Source organism: Cetorhinus maximus, chromosome 6 (assembly GCF_964194155.1).
Source record: "Cetorhinus maximus chromosome 6, sCetMax3.hap1.1, whole genome shotgun sequence".
NCBI lineage: Eukaryota > Metazoa > Chordata > Chondrichthyes > Lamniformes > Cetorhinidae > Cetorhinus > Cetorhinus maximus.
Window position 1 is genome coordinate 68,393,264 of NC_135884.1, and position 18,045 is coordinate 68,411,308.

Below are 18,045 nucleotides of genomic sequence, written 5' to 3' on the forward strand. Positions count from 1 at the left end.
CAGTGCTTGGGCCCCAGCTATTCATGATATATATAAATGACTTGGATGAGGAAACCAAATGCAATAATTCCAAGTTTGCTGGCAACACAAAACTGGGCGGGTTGTGAGGAGGATGCAAGGAGGCTTTAGGGCAATTTAGACAAGCTGTGTGTGTGGGCAAACACATGGCAGATGTAGTATAACGTGGATAAATGTGAAATTATATGCTTCGGTGTGAAAAACAGAAAGGCAGAGTATTATTTAAATGGCGATATATTGGGAAATGTGGATATACGAAGGGATCCGGGTATCCTTGTACACCAGTTAATAAAAGTAAATAGGCAGGTGCGGAAGCAATTAGGAAAGCAAACGGTATGTTGGCCTTCATTGCAAGAGGATTTGAGTTCAGAAGTAGGGATGTCTTACTGCAGTTATACAAGGCCTTGGTGAGACCACACCTGGAGTATTGCGTGCAGTTTTGGTCTTCCTACCTAAGAAAGGATATACTTGCCATAGAGGGAGTGCAGCAAAGGTTCACTAGGCTGATACCGGGGATGGCAGGACTGTTGTCGTATGAGGAGAGATTGGTTCAACTGGGCCAGTATTCACTGGAGTTTAGAAGAATGAGAGGGGATCTGATTGAAACATATAAAATTCTAACAAGGCTAGACAAACTGGATGCAGGGAGGATGTTTCCCCTGGCTGGGGAGTCTAGAACCAGCGGCCACAGTCTCAGGATATGGAACAGGCCATTTAGGACTGAGATGAGGAAAAATTTCTTCACTCAGAGGGTGGTCAACCTGTAGAATTCTCTATCACACAAGGCTGTGGAGGCCAGGTCACTGAGTATATTCAAGAAAGAAATTGATAAATTTTTGGATATTAGGGGCATCAAGGGGTATGGAGAGAAAGCAGGAATATAGCATTGAGATAGAGGATCAGCCTTGATCATATTGAATGGCGGAGCAGGCTTGAAGGGCCGAATGGCCTATTGCTTCTAATTTGTTTCTTGACCTTGGCACCAGGGAGGCAACATACCATCCTGGTGTCATATCTGCAGCCGCAGAAACGTCTATCTGTTCCCCTAATGATGGAATCCCCTATCACTATTGTTCTCCCATTTTTTTCTCCCCTTCTCTGTGCAGCTGAGCCACTTGTGGTGCCACGGACTTGGCTTTCGCTGCATTCCCCTGAGAAACCAACTCCCCCAGCAGTAGCCAAGACGGAAAGTCTGTTAGAGAGGGTGATTGTCCAGGGGAACTCCAGCACTATCTGCCTCGTGCTTTTACTCTGTCTGGCAGTCACCATTCCCTTTCTGCTTGAGCACTCTTTACCTGCGGTGTGACCACCTCACTGCACGTGCTATCCACGAAGATCTCATCCTTGCGGATACTCCACAGTGACTAATGCGGATTTCGAGTAGCTGCAGCTGGAGACATTTCCTGCATATGTGGTCACCCTGGACACTGAAAGTGTCCCTGACTTCCCACATTACACAAGAGGTGCTTTCCACTTGGCTGAGCTGCCCTGCCATGGCTTACCCTTAAACCACTCCCTTTACTTTTACTCCCTGTAGGTTAGAAAATATTAAGGTCAGAAGAAATACTCACGAGGTCCTACTTTTCAAGGCGCCACTCTTCTTGCTGAGGAAAGGTAGAATATAAAAGGATCGCCTCCTTCCCTCTTCACAGAACTCCCTCTCTCACCAATCTCCAACTTAAGCACTCTAATGCAGCCCAAACCAGTACTCCAGTGCTGACACAAGTCTTACATACGCATTGTCCAACCACCATGTTCATATAGCAACTGGTTTTGTTCATGTCGCTACTGTTGACATAAAGCAAACTTATTGAACTGAGATTGAGTGAAACACCATAAACCTGAGGGACACAATGGGAGATACTAGAGGAGGGGGGTATCTATTCCACTTGTATGACCTTGGAACATTGAAGAGCATAGAGGAGCCATTCACTAGCTGCGACTTTGAGGCAGAAAAGTAAAATATATTTACACGTGCAAAGTATAAACCACCATTGCATTCTCAGTACTTTAATTTTTCTTACCCTACCATTACGTCTAGGTGCATCCCTGACAGCTGCAGCACAGATGGAGGCAGCCTGCTGACTGCTATGTCCTGTTGTCCGAGATGACCTTGGCGTGCGTCCTCTGGAGGCCTGGGGCCTGAGGCCTGGAGGGCCCCAGCCTGATAAGGGTCTCCTGCTCTTGGTCTGGTGCACCCTTCTCAGCCTGACCTGTTGGAGTGGATGGGATCACCAGCCAAGGGGATTTTGAGCAGCCGGACACCCTTGGAGCGTGCTGTGTAGAGGCCCCTGGGGTGTCCAGCTGATGCTCCTCCTCCCTGTGGGTGCCCGAGGGCCCTTCCCTGACTCCTTGAACAGAAGGGGCACCTGGGAGGAGATCAAGGTGCCCCATCCCCTCTTGCCTAGCCACTGATGGATCCCACTCAGGCTACTGCAATAGTGTGCAAATCCAAGCACATATCTGGCATAAACTGCTGGACCACGATCTCCACGGCAGCTAACACCCTTCCAAGGATGACCTTGATGCACTCGCATGCTGGATCGATGACATCAGACAGAATGTGGATGGCCTCCTCCATCCTTCATCCTAATCTGCTGATGGCCTCTGACCACCCTGCCTAGTGTGCCCCTGCCTGTCTTTGGAGCTCCAACATTTCTCTGAAGACCAATTCCAGAGACTTGTCTTTGGACTCGGACTCAGCAGAGCCTGGCCTCCAGTAGTCCTCCGAGTGTTAGAGAACTTTGCTGTCATTGCCTTCGCCTTCTGTGGAGCTGTTTCTGTGCTGTGCTCACCAGATAATGACCCTGAGCCTGCTCTGGAACTGGGTCCCACCAAGGTGTGTTTTTCTGCACTGGTAGAGGGTACAGATGAACTCAGTGAGAGGTCTTCATCGGATGCTTCCTCAGAATCCTCAACTGAGTCATATGAGGGCTGATGGCTGGCTGGTAGTGTTCCTCTGCCTTTTCTTGCTGGTGGCTGTAATAGAGTGAAGAGATTAGTGTTTGGCTGGACAGTCACCTCAGTTTAAGAGCGCTCAGTCTTTGTCTGCAGTGTCCGATGACTACTGCATGTACACTCACTGGCTTGTTGGGAGATGCTGATCTCACCTTCCGCACAGGAACGGCCCCTGCCCTCACCAGCCAGCTCTGCTGCCTGCTCCTCCAATGGGGTGAGTGGCCTCAATTCTGACATCCCGACTCTGGTCTGGGATCTCTCCCTGTTGTGCTCTGCATAAAGACAGATGGATAGACTGTAAGCACCACGGATGAAGGAGCAAATCATAAACATGCATGCCTGCTATGTGTGCTGAGCGTCCTTTAGTAAAGGCTGAAGACATGACTTGTGCAGAAGGGCATAGGAGAGAATGATGTTAAAGTGTGTGGGGGACAATCAGCGCTAATGACCCTTGTGCTGGTAGTGTGTGAGATCCCTGTGGTCTGTGACACTGATGGCCAGTTGGCCTTATTAGAGTGAGAGTTGGGAGTGGGGAGAAGGTTGACTTTCCCTGGAAGAGCAGGTGAGATAATTCGTCCTGTCGAGTAGCTCCTTTACACATTTTCCCTGATTCTTCATATTTGAGGTTTACTTTGTTGGAGATGGTGGGCCAGCTTTTACTGTGATGGAGATGGTGGACCAGCTTTTACTGTGCTGGAGGTGGTGGACCAGCTTTTACTGTGCTGTAGGTGGTGGACCAGCTTTTACTGTGATGGAGGTGATGGGCCAGGTTTTACTGTGATGGAGGTGGTGGACCAGCTTTTACTGTGATGAAGATGGTGGATCAGCTTTTATTGTGATGGAGATGGTGGACCAGCTTTTACTGTGATGGAGATGTTGGACCAGCTTTTACTGTGATGAAGGTGGTGGACCAGCTTTTACTGTGATGGAGGTGGTGAACCAGCTTTTACTGTGATGGAGGTGGTGGACCAGCTTTTACTGTGATGGAGATGGTGGACCAGCTTTTACTGTGATGGAGATGGTGGACCAGCTTTTACTGTGATGGAGATGGTGGACCAGCTTTTACTGTGATGGAGGTGGTGGACCAGCTTTTACTGCGATGGAGATGGTGGACCAGCTTTTACTGTGATGGAGGTGGTGGACCAGCTTTTACTGTGATGGAGATGGTGGACCAGCTTTTACTGTGATGGAGGTGGTGGGCCAGCTTTTACTGTGATGGAGATGATGGACCTGCTTTTACTGTGATGGAGATGGTGGACCAGCTTTTACTGTGATGGAGATGGTGGTGGACCAGCTTTTACTGTGATGGAGGCGGTGGATCAACTTTTACTGTGATGGAGATGGTGGACCAGCTTTTACTGTGATGGAGATGGTGGACCAGCTTTTACTGTCTTGGAGATGGTGGACCAGCTTTTACTGTGATGGAGATGGTGGACCAGCTTTTACTGTGATGGAGATGGTGGTGGACCAGCTTTTACTGTGATGGAGGCGGTGGATCAACTTTTACTGTGATGGAGATGGTGGACCAGCTTTTACTGCGACGGAGGTGGTGGGCCAGCTTTCACTGTGATGGAGGTGGTGAACCAGCTTTTACTGTGATGGAGGTGGTGGTGGACCAGCTTTTACTGTGATGGAGATGGTGGTGGACCAGCTTTTACTGTGATGGAGATGGTGGTGGACCAGCTTTTACTGTGATGGAGATGGTGGTGGACCAGCTTTTACTGTGATGGAGATGGTGGTGGACCAGCTTTTACTGTGATGGAGATGGTGGTGGACCAGCTTTTACTGTGATGGAGGTGGTGGTGGACCAGCTTTTACTGTGATGGAGGTGGTGGACCAGCTTTTACTGTGATGGAGGTGGTGGTGGACCAGCTTTTACTGTGATGGAGATGGTGGACAAGCTTTTACTGTGATGGAGGTGGTGGTGGACCAGCTTTTACTGTGATGGAGATAGTGGACCAGCTTTTACTGTGATGGAGGTGGTGGTGGACCAGCTTTTACTGTGATGGAGGTGGTGGTGGACCGGCTTTACTTTTAAGTTGTAGACTGTATGTATAAAGCTTAACAAGAGAGAGAACATAATTAGAGCTAATGATGAAAAATTAAATAGGACAAATAAGAGAACTAAGTGTAGGGGAACATATAGGTAATAGCAATCTTCAAAATAAGGTTTAAAATAAAGATCGAGAAAGATAAAGACCTAAATAATAAAAACAGAAAATGCTGGAAATGCTCAGCAGGTCTGGCAGCGTCTGTGGAGAAACCTGTGGAGTTAATGTGTCAGGTAGTGATCACAATAGGACACGTTGGGCGGAATTTTAAGGCCCCATCACAGCGGGAGCAGGGCCATAAAATATGCCGATCCATTCAAAAGTCCATCGACTTCAGCAGGACCATAAGATTCTGCCTAAAATGTTTCTCCCCCAATAGATTCTGCCAGGCCTGCTGAACATTTCCAGCTTTTTCATGTTTTTTATTTCAGATTTCCAGCATCTGCAGTATTTTGCTTTTGGACCAAAGTAATAAATTGGAAAAAGCTCATTTTAAGGAGATGAAAGTGTAACAAGGAAAAAATAAACAAATAATTTACTGACGAATAGCAAGGGAAAACATGGTGATAAATAGAGTCCGGGGGAAAGATATTGCACTAAAAAAGAACAAGCCTATATAAACTATAGTGTTAAGTTTGTAGTGCTGGTTTTTAATATTCTTTTGTTTTATATGTACAGTATAGTTTGTTTTTGTTGAAAAAAAAGAACAAGCCAGCCAGCAATGACGCTGCCTTGCTCAATAAAGAAATAAGGTCAAATTGGAACTAAAGAAAAGCGTTATGATTCACTCTGAGATCAACAAACAAAAGAACTGAAATCAAACAACCACAACAAAAAAATTGATAAACAAGATTTCACCTTTTCTGTATTTTAACTGTCAAATCAAAGTCAAGATGAATTATACATTACACAGTGGATATAGGAAATTTAGATATTGCTTTATTCAAAGGCTGCCTGCTTGTAATCCATGATAAATGTTCTGGTGCAATTATATCGACTGTGAGCTCATGTTGGCTCAGTCCAATACATCCAAAGAACAGGAGAGGACATGAAACTCCGACCATCCAAAACTCCAAAGGCACAAAATGTTGAATGCCCCCATTATTACTGCCCAGGCAAATCTCCAAAAATGGCGCTTGGCTCCCACCCAAAAAGGTTTCCCAATCCAGTAGAATTAACAACTGCAGACGAGTGTCCATATCCACACAAAAAGCAGGCATCCCAAACAAACTAAGATAAAAGCAAAATACTGCAGATGCTGGAAATCTGAACTTTAAACAAAAAATGCTGGAAAACTCAGCAGGTCTGGCAGCATCTGTGGAGAGAGAAACAAGGTTAACATTTTGAGTCTGACTGTCATACAGACTCAAAACTTTTAACTCTGTTTGTCTTTCTCCACAGATGCTGACAGACCTGCTGAGATTTTCCTGCATTTTCTGTTTTCATCCCAAATAAACTGAGTTTCACTGGCTGATATTCTGATGATGATGGTTTTTCTTCAAATATAATCGACGAAGAGTAAAGTCTCCACCATAGTCTCTGAGTGCTATCAGGATATGTCGGAGGGCCCACTGCCTCTTTATTTTTAAAAAATTATTTATTGAAAAAAGTTATAAGATTTATTGCAAGATGTTCCAGTTTTTCATCCATCCAATATAAGGTATCAGGAGGCAAGGTAGAAGGACCTTCATTTACAATCAAATGTGCCTCTTTTGATCTCCGTCATATCTTTTGAATCTGAATTCCCCTAATTCAACTTGTGAAAGGGAACTATATAGCAGACCCACCTTGGATGAAGGAAGGCCTTGCGCAATGGGTGCAATGATGTTTGCAATTTTGAAAAACTATTGAAGAAGCTGAGACACGAGCTAAGTTTCAAACTTTTATTGGAAAGACACCAATTAAACAATACATAAATAAACACTCTCCTTACAAAATTTAAATGCGTCCACATCTCCAGAAAATGTTTCATGTTTAGGTCTTGAATTTTATCAGAGATGTAATTTATTCATCTTCTTCAGCTCTTCGGTGACATCCTCTGAACTTAGCCCCTGGGTGCAAAGGTGGTGCGTGAAGCATGCTGGTGGGCAGCAATGACAAAGGTTTAACCAAGGGATTATTTATAAGCCTTTGGTCACAACACTAAATGGACACCAATGGCAGGCAAGTGAGAGAGGTACAAGAGTAGATCAGAGTCACAGGACAAAGAAGGTGACAACAATTTACGTCAAGGTGTGTGTTTGAGTGGATCCCTTTCACAACATTCAGCTTTACTGGTGACCGTGTTGATTTTGCAGCACCCTCACTGCTCACAGACTATGGCATGCTCTGTCACAGACAGACCTCTCATGGAACATCTGAGCCTCAGACAACAACAGCCAGTCACTTAATGAGTAAGGAATTAGTCCTCTGGCCATGGACTGAATCCCACAGTTGCTCTGGGATCTCGATCCCACCCAGCAACTGAACCTGTAAGGGAAATCAAGGACAGATCAGTATCGCACATCTAAAAAAACTAGGAAAATATCACATTTCATTAAGGTTCATTGCTTGGCACTAGTTAAATACTGCAGTCAGTGCTGTCGTATTGATCTACTTCTACATGCAGTTGTTCTTAAAGGCCACAAGTCATGCAGCACTTGGGTGATGAACTGAGAATCATTTAAGATTAATTACCTTGCCATTAATACCTTGCCACAGCCAGGTCCATGGCTGTGTCTCCAAAGGTCTGGAAACACTTGGGGGGTGACTGCCTTGACGTTGTTGGGGCTCCTGCAGCTCTTGAACTTCAATGATGGAGAATAGTTAGTGCCATTCTAGGATGCTACTGAACCAATGCAAATTTTACACTTGATGCTGCTTTAGCAATAGAAATAGATGTAAGTGATTATAGAATTCCTGACTCTGCCAGTGCATTTTCAAGCTTATATTCTGCACCTTGAGCACCTCCACCCTCTGATGAAATTTCTTCCCTCAGGCGCACAACTTTCTACCACAGCTTCGAGATCTTCCTCTCCCTCTTTTGCAGCTGTGATTGGGTGGGGCTGGAGGGGTGCTCAGAGAATGTGGCACGAAAGCAGAGATAGAGGGTTGCCAGAGAGTGGAGGACTGGAGAGGGGTGTGTGAGTGGCTGTGGGGCAGAGGGGCTAGAGGGTGGTGAGGAGAGGGCAATGGAGGGTGAGGAAGGAGCGGTGGGGGGAGAGGAGACAGGTGGCCTAGAGGGGGACTGAAATGGGTGGGGTGAGGAATCCTCACTTTGATGGGCATCATCATTACACTCAGTTGAGTGCTGCATGTTAAAACTTATAGATATCTTTTAATTGATTTAAAACGCCCCGGGCCCCACTCTGCAGCTCCCCCACAGGCCACCCTCTGACTCCCAGTTCTTCTGCCCCATCCCCAGCTTGGCCCAGTACTGCTAGCCTGCTGCTTCAGCCCCATAGGCCGGCTCTTTCCCCTCTTCGGTAGTCACCAGGTCTCAGCTCAGCACCGCTCGGCCCCACGCCGGGTCTCCCTTCACCCTGCCCTCTTTCTTTGCCACGGGCTCCACCAGGTTCAGGGGGTGGGGGCAAGGGTTAGTGAGAATGAGTGAGTGATTCCATACTCCGTGATGCTTGGTGATGCGGGAGAACTTTGACGGTAACATACCAAATGTTCCCATAGGGGGCAATGGGCATGTTCACAAACATGTGTGCTTAGGAGTATAAGACTTAGGAGCAGGAATAGGCCATTTATCCCTTCGAGCCAGCTCTGACATTCAATAAGATCATGGCTGATCTGGTTGTGGTCTCAACTCCACTTTCCTGTCTGTCCCCCCTTAATCCTTGACTCCCTTGTCTATAAAAATCTATCTAACTCTGCCTTGGATAAATTCACTAACCCAGCCTCCACTGCTTTCTGGGGAAGAGAATTCCACATGAGGACCCTCAAAAAATTTCTCCTCAATCTCTGTCTCATCTCTATTCTTAAACTGTGCCCCCTGAAGTTCAGGCTGGTTACTCTGGGGGGCTGTAAAATTAACCCCATGGTCTCTAAATGCTGGGTAGACATCCAGTGGAAGATTCTTGACTGGACACTTTGGCACATACCAACAAGGTGGCTGTCACTTCTGCCTGTGATTGAACAAGTAGTATGAAGCTGGGCCAGCACTGAAGGTGTAGTTCTTATCAGAGGGGGAAGAAGAATGTGTGGGAAGCATTCAGTGAGGAAGAACACTAGTCTCTCCCTTTGTTGTGTTTACGCAGCCTGTGCAACTTTCAGGGCATCGCACAGGCGCAACGGGCAGGCGGTGTCGAAAACCTCATCCACGGGTGGGATAAGAGGGGTGAGTGGGCTCACCATTGTGAGTTGTTTGTACTTTAGCTTATAAGTTGCTGCTGTTACTTGTGTGAACAGGACATCTTCATTTCGCTTCAGAGCTGCTTTGACAGAAATAAGAGGCTTCAGTTCAGGACTCTGGAGGAGTCATACCACTTGGGTCCTTCCAGGTATCAGACAGCCTTCCCTTACCCTGGGAATGGTAGTCTCCGCTGGAGGCACCTCCTCCTCCTCTGAGGAAGAGAGGGCCAGAAGGGGGAGGAGGCCAGGTGTCCATATTCAGCCTCCAGGGGAGCGACCTGTGGGAGGACAGGCGCAGGCATAAAGGGGTGCAGGGCCAACAGGAAGTCCAAGGTGGAAGGGGCTGCAGAAAATGCCACTATCCTGCTGCCAGAGTTTACAGGCGGCAAAGCAGCTACCTCAATATGTCTGAGGTGCAATGCCGAAGGAGGCTGCACCTCTCAAGGGAGACAGTGACCTCCATCTGTCAGATGATCGGCCCTGAGATCAGCTCCAACTGTGTGGGTGGACACCCCATGCCAATGGTGCTGAAGGTCACAGTGGCCCTCAACTTCTATGCCTCCGGCTCTTTCCAGGGGTTGGTGGGTGATCTTTGTGGAGTCTCCCAATCAGCTGTCCACAGTTGTGTCAAGCTGGTGAAAGACACTCTGTTCAGGTGTGCATTGACTTTCACTACCACACGGACGAGGCCAGCCAGGCAGAGTGAGCCAGAGGCTTTGCAGTGATTGCTGGCTTCCCCCGCATCCAGGGTGCAATCGACTGTACACATGTGGCCATCAAGGCGCCAGCGGGTGAGCCCGGTGCCTTTGTCAACAGGAAGGGCTTCCACTCCATGAACGTGCAGATAGTGTGTGACCACATGATGCAGATTCTGTAAGTCTGTGCAAGGTACCCAGGCAGCTCCCACGACGTCTACATCCTCAGACACTCCCAGGTGCTGAGGCTCTTCAGTGCTCTAGCTCAGCTGGATGGATGGCTGCTGGGTGACAAGGGCTATCCCCTCAAATGGTGGCTCATGATGCCTCTCTGCCATCCAAGAACAGAAGCTGAGCAGTGGTACAATAGGAGCCGCACCTCCACAAGGACGGTGGTAGAGAGAGCCATTGGTCTTCTCAAGATGTGCTTCTGATGCCCGGACCTTTCAGGGGGCGCACTCCAGGACCCCCCCCAGATCGTGTCTCGATGATAGTGGTTGCATGCTGCACTCTCCACAATCTGGCGCTGGAAAGGGGGGACGCAGTGGAGGAAGAAGATGAAGATGCAGCTGCTGTGGCAGCAGACGATGAGTCCAGTAGTGAGTCCGAGGACGAGCACGGTCAGGAGAACGCTGAGGGGATAGACGCTGACCTGGGCAATCCCTCCACGGAGGCAGGGACACCTAGCCTGCCAAAGATGAACCACCACCACCACATGCCAGGGCTGCAGGCTCCATACTCGATACCTGACAGGAACATTTGCCTGGTGAACAACATGCACTATGTGTCATTTCAATAAAGTTCAATGACAAACATGTCACTCATAACATCATGGGTTACCCTGCACCTGCAGAACTAATGAAGCACCCAGAGGCTTGTTAAACACAAACACATTTCCTGTGTGGTGCCTGGCATACATAAAACAAATTAAATGGAAAGGTGTTATCCATCACACCAAATAATATTTAATGTAAAAATGGGGGAAGAAAATATCACCAGTGATAAGCCCGTGCTGTGCTTAAGGTGTTTTAAGTTTTCGCTTGAGGGTGCTATGTCTAGGTGCTCCCCCCTCGCTGGCACTGGCATTGCAGACAGCCTGCTCACTCTGCTGTTCTGTTGGCCTCGATGACCTTGGCGGGTGTCCTCTGACCAGTGGAGCCTGTGCTGGCCCCGCCTGGGAGGGAGCGGCCAGTGGCAAGGCTGGCATCTCCCCAGTCGCTGCAGCCTCATCGGATGCCACGGTCACTGGCAGAGGGGCAGAGATGCTGCTGCCATCATCCGGAGCACCCTGAGAGGAGCCCGCAGAGACTGTACGCTAACGTCAGGTCGCTTTGGGCCTCCCTGCTCACCATTGATGGATGGGCACTGAGCTTGGATACTGGGTGCCCAATCCATCTCCCACACTGACACTGACCACCTGAGGTCATTGCTGGTGTGAGGTCTTACAGGTCTGAGCACATCCCCAGGAACCCCTGATTCAGCTCCTGGAGGAACCTCTCCATGAGAGTCGCCACTCTCTTCATGGAGGAGTCAGTGTGCTCGGCCATGAGGGTCATTGCATTGCTCACACTCCACATGGACTCCTCCATCACGGAGACCATGGCACGCATTCCCTCGTATCTCCACTGGATCCTCGTGCACACCCTGCTGGACTTCCAGCATCTGCTGCCTCAGGGACGATTCCAGAGGCTCATCATCAGCCACCGACTGAGCATGTTCCTGGGCCCCAGCAGTCCTCCGACTGCCAGCACCCTGGGCGCTCTCTGCCTCTGCCTGCACCTCAGGCAAGTGTGAAGTGCCCTCACTGCTGTGTACCAAGATACTATCTATGGTCTGTGTCCTCTGGGGTCAGCAGTGGATCTTCAGGCTCCTCAGCCCGACGGGCTTCTGGTAAGCCTGAAAGGAAGAATAAGGACATATCATTAGTTGAAGTCATTACACTGTTACTGTGCATGCCTGGCACCGGGATCAGGGTGCCCTCATCTTTCCGTTATCAATGGGGATTCCATGTTCGAGGCTCACATCAGTATAGAGACTACAGTGGAATGGTTGCAATTACAAACGTTCTGGCCTCAATGCACTGCACTCTTACCTCCCTGTGGCACCCCAACCTCACTGCAGCTGATTGACACAGGCGCATGGCGCCTCTCCAGCTCCAGGGACTCTTGCTTGTATCTACTCAGGATTAGAAGGCGGGCTGGTCCTCCGCCAGTCCGCAACCTCTCGGCATTGTTCTGAGATGTCTTCCCTGAAAGGAGAGAGGAGCATTGATTAGTCCACCCTGTACCTGCATTGCCATTGCAGCCTGGCCAACCCCACCTGAGGAATACCTCGCAGGGCTCAGGCGATTCGTGACTCTGGAACCGCAAGACACTCATTCCAAGCAGCCAGGGCTCACCCCCTTGACCAGATGCTGCCTCATTGACATTTGCCACTCACACTCTATGAATTCTGAGGTCCAAGGGTGGGGGGCAGCTCCTAACTGCTATGCTAAGTAACCCATGCCAACACGGTACTCACCCTTCCTGATCGCAGGAGATCAATGAACCGCTTATGGCACAGCACCCATGTGCACTTCACCACATCATGGGAGTTCACCCTGGATGCCACCCCCTCCCAGGCATTTTTGGTGAGGTGGGGGGCCTCCTCCTCCTGTCCCTGGGGACAAGGATCTCTCTCTGCGCTGCCACCTCCTCCAGGAGGGCAGCGAGACACTCATCAGAAAATGCAGGGCCCACCACCCCACTGACCTGCCCTCCCGCCTGCTGTATTCAGCACTGATGTTCTCACAGAATCTCACAGTGCAGAAGAGACCCTTCGGCCCATCAAGTCTGCACCGACAGAAACACCTGACCTACCTACCTAATTCCATTTACCAGCACTTGGCCCATAGCCTTGAATGTTATGACGTGCCAAGTGCTCATCCAGGTACTTTTTAAAGGATGTGAGGTAACCCGCCTCCACCACCCTCCCAGGCAGTGCATTCCAGACCATCACCACCCTCTGGGTAAAAAAGTTTTTCCTCTCATTCCCCCTAAACCTCCTGCCCCTCACCTTGAACTTATGTCCCCTCGTGACTGACCCTTCAACTAAGGGGAAGAGTTGCACCCTGTCCATGCCCTTCATAATCTTGTACACCTCAATCAGGTTGCCCCTCAGTCTTCTCTGCTCCAACAAAAACAACCCAAGTCTATCCAACCTCTCTTCATAACTTAAATGTTTCATCCAAGGCAACATCCTGGTGAATCTCCTCTGCACCCCCTCCAGTGCAATCACATCCTTCCTATAATACGGCGACCAGAATTGCACACAGTACTCCAGCTGTGGCCACACCAAAGTTCTATACAACTCCAACATGACCTCCCTACTTTTGTAATCTATGCCTCGATTGATAAAGATAAGTGTCCCATATGCCTTTTCACCACCCCACTAACATGCCCCTCCGCCTTCAGAGATCTATGGACAGACACGCCAAGGGCCCTTTGTTCCTCAGAACTTCCTAGTGTCATGCCGTTTATTGAATACTTCCTTGTCAAATTACTCCTTCCAAAGTGTATCACCTCACACTTTTCAGGGTTAAATTCCATCTGCCACTTATCTGCCCATTTGACCATCCCGTCTATATCTTCCTGTAGCCCAAGACACTCAACCTCACTGTTAACCACCCGGACAATCTTTGTGTCATCTGCAAACTTACTAATCCTACCCCCCACATAGTCATCTATGTCATTTATATAAATGACAAATAATAGGGGACCGAGCACAGATTCCTGTGGTACGCCACTGGACACTGGCTTCCAGTCTCCATATAAGGTTCCTCCGAGTCACTGGCAGCCTTTGCATGGCTGCCGCGGTCACTTTTGAATCGGCCGCCAGGTCCCTATTGGACCTAGCGGATATTGAGCTCCCACTCCCGCCCCTGCCCGCCCCTTCTTGCTGTTGCCGCTGCTCCATCTTATGTTGGGCAGGCCTTAATTAGCCCACCTGTGTAAAATGGCAGTGCGGAGCCGATCGCAGGTAGCGGTCGGATTCCCAACCGCCCTCACCCATTCCTGCTGAGCCCACCCAAAGAATGTAAAATTCTGGCCACAATCTCACTTTGAAATAAAATTAGCATATGCCCTACCAGAAAAATCTGACATCGTTTTATATCACTTACGTTCAACAGCATTCGTTTGCACTCAGTTGACAGCAATTGCCCTCCAAAGCAATCATTTAGCTAACATTTGATATGATTTGCACTGAGAACCGACCATTTACACTGAAGGCCACACACAATCAAACCGCGAATCATGGCACAGAAGAGAGAGAACAAGGCCTTTGGAGCCAGCCTGCATTTTCCAGTTACTGCTGTCATTTTACCTATCTGCAATGGCAGCCCCACCTTGATACTTGGTTGCTCGACTTCAAAAGTGATTCCAGGGCCAGAATCTTTGAGTTGACGTGAAGGGGCGAGCCCCGCTTGCCAATGTGTAAAATGATGCGCGGTGACATCGGCGTACCGGCAAAGAGCGGCCTTCGCATTTTTCATGAAACCTCATCCATGGGCAGGATGAGGTTTCACGAAGGATTTATAAATGCAATAAATTTTTTAATTAAAATTCACTGCCACATGAGGGGACATGTCTGAAATTTCTTTCAATTTAAATTTTGAAAAATGAGATTAAACTCCCTGAGGCACAGAGCTGCCTGAGGGAGATTTCTGCGCTCTTTCGTGCACATGCACTAAAGAGTGCAGGCCCCAGCTCAGCCTACTCCCCCCGCCCGCACAGGCAGCGCTCAGCGCTTCCGGGTGTGCATCACGCTGGGCGGGCCTTAATTGGTCCGCCCACGTAAAATGGCAGTGTGCAGCCGACTGCGGGCAGCAATCGGCTGCGTGCCCGCTCCCGCCCAGCCTTCACAACAGGGAGAAAATTCTCCCCCAGGTTGTTAGCTTCTTCAATCAAGAGGCAATCTCACACCAAATTCTGGAATTCTAAGCATAGAAGTAACAGCATTTTCTATCTGCATGACAGTCTGATTGCAGGTTTCAGTGACTTTCTATTGAGGCCTTAAAAAGAAAAACAGCTGCAAACCCAAAGTGATCCCAAAGCCTTACCGACAGCAACTAAATGAAGGAGCTGGTGCACATTAATACTCACGTGTCAATCAACATACAAGGCTCCAAAAATTGCACAGTAGTGAATGCGCACCCGTCTACAGTGCAAAAGCTCAGCTTTTTCTATTCTCCACTTGCATTGCATATGAACAGCTTCAACCAAAGGTGTTGTTGGTAGAAATCATTAGGTAGAATGCCACACAGCACACAGTCAGAGTAGTACAAAAGCAATGCTCTGCATTAATTTGCTTTCCAGTACACCACATATTGTTTGATAGACCTTGAAAGGCGAGAAATGACGCTTGGTGGCTTCATACTGATTAACCTCTGATCAACTATGTCAAACATATTTACTAATGCTGAATGTGTTCAGGTGATATTTTAGCTCAAACCAAAGCCTCAGTCGCTACCTGAGAACTAGAAGGACATCATGCATATAGTCAATGGTAGTTCCTTGTATCATATCAGTTTTCCAGAGTGGAAAACCATGAATGACCCTTTATCCCTTGCACTAGCTTTCCGCCTGCTTCAGCTTCAATCGCGTATTGTACGGTTTCTAACCTAAGTCACTCATAAGTAGTGAGAAACCTTCCCAAACCAGAACAGGCCACAAGTTACCCAGAGAGAGATACAAATAATAGTCAAGGTGGAAACCAAACCACAAACCAGAAAATGTGTCATGTTCATGATGCTAGCATTTGAAGGCAAATCTCAGGTTCCCCATCGAGGAAGCACCTTTATAATTGATTTCAGCTCTGCAATGATTACAGCTCACATCAGAACCAACCTTGCACAGTTCTCTGAGTGAATCAAAAAATGGCTTCAGGTAGGAACTCATGTATGGCTTTCCTCCGTGAAACTAGAGCCCGCCAAGGATGATATTCTCTGGGTTCATTCACTTAGTACTAGGTCAAAATGGTAAAAGGACAGAGTTCTTATCTGTTCATATCTGAATGTGTGCACCATTTGTAACAAAATGGATGAATTGTTAGCACAGATGGAATTAAATATCTATGACCTATAGCCATTATAGAAACATGGATACAGGGTGACCAAGGCTGGAGCCTGATTATTGAAGGGTATTTGACATTTCAATAAGATAGGAAGCTAGGAAAAGGTGATGGGTAGCTCTGTTAATTAAACATGTCATTAGTACAGAAGTGAGAGATGACCTTAGCTTGAAAGAACAAGATGTAGAATCAGTTTTGGTAGAGATAAGAAATAGGAAATGTTCACTTATGGGAGTAGTTTATAGACATCCTAACAGTAGTTACACAGTAGGACATGGTATCCAGGAAGAAATAAATGGAGCATGTAAGAAAGGTACCACAATAATCATGGGTGACTTTAATCTACATGTAGATTGGGTGAATCAGATTGGCAAAGGCAGCCAGGAACATGAGTTCATAGAGAGTGCATTCGCGACAGTTAGAACAGTACGTTCTAGAGCCAACCAAGGAGCAGGCTATTCCCGACTTGGTGATGATCAATCAGACAGGATTAATCAATAACTACATGGTAAAGAAGCCTCTAGGTAACAGCGATCATAACGTGAATTTCATGTTCAGTTTGAAAGGAAGAAGTGAGAGTCTAAGACTAGTGGTTTAAACCTGAATAAAGGTAACTATAAGGGTATGAAAGCAGATCTAGCTAAAGTGAATTGGGAAACTTGGTTAAAAGGTAGGACAGTAGAGACAGAGTGGTAGACTTTTAAGTAGATATTTAATATTTAAGAACTCTCAGCAAAGATTTATCCTAGTGAGAAAGAGAGACTCTGAGAAGGTTGCATCATCCATGGCTGAATAAGGAAGTTAAGGATAGCATCAAATTGAAATACTGTAAAATTCTGCAAAGACTGGTGGTAGGTCAGAAGATTGGTCAGATTTTAAGAATCAGCAAAGAATGACTAAAAAAAAAGTGGGCCATGAGAGAAAGTTAGCTAGTAATATAAAAAGCAGATAGCAAGAGTTTCTACAAGTATTTAAATAGGAAAAAAAGAGTGACTAAACCTGGTATTGGCCCTCTAGAGAGAGAGTCTGGGGAGTTGATAATAGAAAACAAAGAAACAGCAGAGGCATTGGAACAGATATTTTGTCTGTCTTCACTGCAGAAGACTTAGAAAACTTCCCAAAGATACTTGAAAATTAAGAGGTTAAAGGGAAGGAGGAACTTAAAACAATCACCATCACCAGGGAAAAGGTGTTGAGAAAACTATTGGACCTAATGGCTGACATGACCCTAGGACCTGATGGCCCGCATCTTAGGGTCTTAAAGGAAGTGGCTGCAGAGATAGTAGATGCATTCCAAAATCCTTTAGATTCTGGAAGGAACCCAGTGGATTGGAAAATAGCTAACACCTTTATTCAAAAAAGGAGGGAGACAGAAAGCAGGAAACTATAGGCCAGTTAGCTTAACATCTGTCATAGGGAAATTGCTAGAATTCATTATTAAGGAACTTATAGCAGGATACTTAGAAATCATAATTTGATCAAGCAGAGTCAACATGGCTTTGTGAAAGGGAAATAGTGTTTCACTAATTTATTAGAGTTTTTTGAGGAAGTAACAAGCAACATGGATAAAGGGGAACCAGTAGATGTGGTGTACTTGGATTTCCAGAAGGCATTTGATAAGGTGCACAAGATAACATTACATAGTATAGGGATTAGCATGGATAAAGGATTGTTTAGCTAACAGGAAACAGAGGGTAGGGATAAATAGGTCTTTTTCAGGTTGCCAGCTGTAACAAGTGGAGTGCTGCAGGGATTAGTGCTGGGGCCTCAACTACTTATAATCTACATCAATGATTTGGATGAAGGGACCAAATGTATGGTATCTAAATTTGCCAATGACACCAAGATAGGTAGGAAATTAAGTTGTCAAGAGGAGG